This window comes from Phaseolus vulgaris, chromosome 11 (assembly GCF_051622355.1).
Source record: "Phaseolus vulgaris cultivar YP4 chromosome 11, ASM5162235v1, whole genome shotgun sequence".
Taxonomy (NCBI): Eukaryota; Viridiplantae; Streptophyta; class Magnoliopsida; order Fabales; family Fabaceae; genus Phaseolus; species Phaseolus vulgaris.
Window position 1 is genome coordinate 54,820,001 of NC_143508.1, and position 5,000 is coordinate 54,825,000.

The window sequence follows — 5,000 nt, forward strand, 5'->3', positions numbered from 1 at the left end:
TTGGTGCATAGCCAAGTTCATGATTTTGGTGTTTTGGCTTGATTTTGTGGCTTGGTGGTGATTTTGGTGAAAAACGAAAATCATGGTTTTGGAAAAGTGGCTGGACTGAATCCTCCCAAATGCCTTCAAAGTGATGTGGGAGAAGTTTGGGATCAAAAGGAATTGATCTTGACATGGTTGGTGCATAGCCAAGTTCATGATTTTGGTGTTTTGGCTTGATTTTGTGGCTTGGTGGTGATTTTGGTGAAAAACGAAAATCATGGTTTTGGAAAAGTGGCTGGACTCAATCCTCACAAATGCCTTCAAAGTGATGTGGGAGAAGTTTGGGATCAAAAGGAATTGATCTTGACATGGTTGGTGCATAGCCAAGTTCATGATTTTGGTGTTTTGGCTTGATTTTGTGGCTTGGTGGTGATTTTGGTGAAAAACGAAAATCATGGTTTTGGAAAAGTGGCTGGACTGAATCCTCACAAATGCCTTCAAAGTGATGTGGGAGAAGTTTGGGATCAAAAGGAATTGATCTTGACATGGTTGGTGCATAGCCAAGTTCATGATTTTGGTGTTTTGGCTTGATTTTGTGGCTTGGTGGTGATTTTGGTGAAAAACGAAAATCATGGTTTTGGAAAACTGGCTGGACTCAATCCTCACAAATGCCTTCAAAGTGATGTGGGAGAAGTTTGGGATCAAAAGGAATTGATCTTGACATGGTTGGTGCATAGCCAAGTTCATGATTTTGGTGTTTTGGCTTGATTTTGTGGCTTGGTGGTGATTTTGGTGAAAAACGAAAATCATGGTTTTTGAAAACTGGCTGGACTCAATCCTCACAAATGCCTTCAAAGTGATGTGGGAGAAGTTTGGGATCAAAAGGAATTGATCTTGACATGGTTGGTGCATAGCCAAGTTCATGATTTTGGTGTTTTGGCTTGATTTTGTGGCTTGGTGGTGATTTTGGTGAAAAACGAAAATCATGGTTTTGGAAAACTGGCTGGACTCAATCCTCACAAATGCCTTCAAAGTGATGTGGGAGAAGTTTGGGATCAAAAGGAATTGATCTTGACATGGTTGGTGCATAGCCAAGTTCATGATTTTGGTGTTTTGGCTTGATTTTGTGGCTTGGTGGTGATTTTGGTGAAAAACGAAAATCATGGTTTTGGAAAACTGGCTGGACTCAATCCTCACAAATGCCTTCAAAGTGATGTGGGAGAAGTTTGGGAGCAAAAGGAATTGATCTTGACATGGTTGGTGCATAGCCAAGTGCCATGATTTTGGATTTTTGGCTTGATTTTGTGACTTGGTGGTGATTTTGGTGAAAAACGAAAATCATGGTTTTGGAAAACTGGCTGGACTCAATCCTCACAAATGCCTTCAAAGTGATGTGGGAGAAGTTTGGGATCAAAAGGAATTGATCTTGACATGGTTGGTGCATAGCCAAGTTCATGATTTTGGTGTTTTGGCTTGATTTTGTGGCTTGGTGGTGATTTTGGTGAAAAACGAAAATCATGGTTTTGGAAAAGTGGCTGGACTGAATCCTCACAAATGCCTTCAAAGTGATGTGGGAGAAGTTTGGGATCAAAAGGAATTGATCTTGACATGGTTGGTGCATAGCCAAGTTCATGATTTTGGTGTTTTGGCTTGATTTTGTGGCTTGGTGGTGATTTTGGTGAAAAACGAAAATCATGGTTTTGGAAAACTGGCTGGACTCAATCCTCACAAATGCCTTCAAAGTGATGTGGGAGAAGTTTGGGATCAAAAGGAATTGATCTTGACATGGTTGGTGCATAGCCAAGTTCATGATTTTGGTGTTTTGGCTTGATTTTGTGGCTTGGTGGTGATTTTGGTGAAAAACGAAAATCATGGTTTTGGAAAAGTGGCTGGACTGAATCCTCACAAATGCCTTCAAAGTGATGTGGGAGAAGTTTGGGATCAAAAGGAATTGATCTTGACATGGTTGGTGCATAGCCAAGTTCATGATTTTGTGACTTGGTGGTGATTTTGGTGAAAAACGAAAATGTTGGTTTTGGAAAACTGGCTGGACTCAATCCTCACAAATGCCTTCAAAGTGATGTGGGAGAAGTTTGGGATCAAAAGGAATTGATCTTGACATGGTTGGTGCATAGCCAAGTTCATGATTTTGGTGTTTTGGCTTGATTTTGTGGCTTGGTGGTGATTTTGGTGAAAAACGAAAATCATGGTTTTGGAAAAGTGGCTGGACTGAATCCTCACAAATGCCTTCAAAGTGATGTGGGAGAAGTTTGGGATCAAAAGGAATTGATCTTGACATGGTTGGTGCATAGCCAAGTTCATGATTTTGTGACTTGGTGGTGATTTTGGTGAAAAACGAAAATGTTGGTTTTGGAAAACTGGCTGGACTCAATCCTCACAAATGCCTTCAAAGTGATGTGGGAGAAGTTTGGGATCAAAAGGAATTGATCTTGACATGGTTGGTGCATAGCCAAGTTCATGATTTTGGTGTTTTGGCTTGATTTTGTGGCTTGGTGGTGATTTTGGTGAAAAACGAAAATCATGGTTTTGGAAAACTGGCTGGACTCAATCCTCACAAATGCCTTCAAAGTGATGTGGGAGAAGTTTGGGATCAAAAGGAATTGATCTTGACATGGGTGGTGCGTAGCCAAGTTCATGATTTTGGTGTTTTGGCTTGATTTTGTGGCTTGGTGGTGATTTTGGTGAAAAACGAAAATCATGGTTTTGGAAAACTGGCTGGACTCAATCCTCACAAATGCCTTCAAAGTGATGTGGGAGAAGTTTGGGATCAAAAGGAATTGATCTTGACATGGTTGGTGCATAGCCAAGTTCATGATTTTGGTGTTTTGGCTTGATTTTGTGGCTTGGTGGTGATTTTGGTGAAAAACGAAAATCATGGTTTTGGAAAACTGGCTGGACTCAATCCTCACAAATGCCTTCAAAGTGATGTGGGAGAAGTTTGGGATCAAAAGGAATTGATCTTGACATGGTTGGTGCATAGCCAAGTTCATGATTTTGGTGTTTTGGCTTGATTTTGTGGCTTGGTGGTGATTTTGGTGAAAAACGAAAATCATGGTTTTGGAAAACTGGCTGGACTCAATCCTCACAAATGCCTTCAAAGTGATGTGGGAGAAGTTTGGGAGCAAAAGGAATTGATTTTGACATGGTTGGTGCATAGCCAAGTTCATGATTTTGGTGTTTTGGCTTGATTTTGTGGCTTGGTGGTGATTTTGGTGAAAAACGAAAATCATGGTTTTGGAAAAGTGGCTGGACTGAATCCTCACAAATGCCTTCAAAGTGATGTGGGAGAAGTTTGGGATCAAAAGGAATTGATCTTGACATGGTTGGTGCATAGCCAAGTTCATGATTTTGGTGTTTTGGCTTGATTTTGTGGCTTGGTGGTGATTTTGGTGAAAAACGAAAATCATGGTTTTGGAAAACTGGCTGGACTCAATCCTCACAAATGCCTTCAAAGTGATGTGGGAGAAGTTTGGGATCAAAAGGAATTGATCTTGACATGGTTGGTGCATAGCCAAGTTCATGATTTTGGTGTTTTGGCTTGATTTTGTGGCTTGGTGGTGATTTTGGTGAAAAACGAAAATCATGGTTTTGGAAAACTGGCTGGACTCAATCCTCACAAATGCCTTCAAAGTGATGTGGGAGAAGTTTGGGATCAAAAGGAATTGATCTTGACATGGTTGGTGCATAGCCAAGTTCATGATTTTGGTGTTTTGGCTTGATTTTGTGGCTTGGTGGTGATTTTGGTGAAAAACGAAAATCATGGTTTTGGAAAACTGGCTGGACTCAATCCTCACAAATGCCTTCAAAGTGATGTGGGAGAAGTTTGGGATCAAAAGGAATTGATCTTGACATGGTTGGTGCATAGCCAAGTTCATGATTTTGGTGTTTTGGCTTGATTTTGTGGCTTGGTGGTGATTTTGGTGAAAAACGAAAATCATGGTTTTGGAAAACTGGCTGGACTCAATCCTCACAAATGCCTTCAAAGTGATGTGGGAGAAGTTTGGGAGCAAAAGGAATTGATCTTGACATGGTTGGTGCATAGCCAAGTGCCATGATTTTGGATTTTTGGCTTGATTTTGTGACTTGGTGGTGATTTTGGTGAAAAACGAAAATCATGGTTTTGGAAAACTGGCTGGACTCAATCCTCACAAATGCCTTCAAAGTGATGTGGGAGAAGTTTGGGATCAAAAGGAATTGATCTTGACATGGTTGGTGCATAGCCAAGTTCATGATTTTGGTGTTTTGGCTTGATTTTGTGGCTTGGTGGTGATTTTGGTGAAAAACGAAAATCATGGTTTTGGAAAAGTGGCTGGACTGAATCCTCACAAATGCCTTCAAAGTGATGTGGGAGAAGTTTGGGATCAAAAGGAATTGATCTTGACATGGTTGGTGCATAGCCAAGTTCATGATTTTGGTGTTTTGGCTTGATTTTGTGGCTTGGTGGTGATTTTGGTGAAAAACGAAAATCATGGTTTTGGAAAACTGGCTGGACTCAATCCTCACAAATGCCTTCAAAGTGATGTGGGAGAAGTTTGGGATCAAAAGGAATTGATCTTGACATGGTTGGTGCATAGCCAAGTTCATGATTTTGGTGTTTTGGCTTGATTTTGTGGCTTGGTGGTGATTTTGGTGAAAAACGAAAATCATGGTTTTGGAAAAGTGGCTGGACTGAATCCTCACAAATGCCTTCAAAGTGATGTGGGAGAAGTTTGGGATCAAAAGGAATTGATCTTGACATGGTTGGTGCATAGCCAAGTTCATGATTTTGTGACTTGGTGGTGATTTTGGTGAAAAACGAAAATGTTGGTTTTGGAAAACTGGCTGGACTCAATCCTCACAAATGCCTTCAAAGTGATGTGGGAGAAGTTTGGGATCAAAAGGAATTGATCTTGACATGGTTGGTGCATAGCCAAGTTCATGATTTTGGTGTTTTGGCTTGATTTTGTGGCTTGGTGGTGATTTTGGTGAAAAACGAAAATCATGGTTTTGGAAAACTG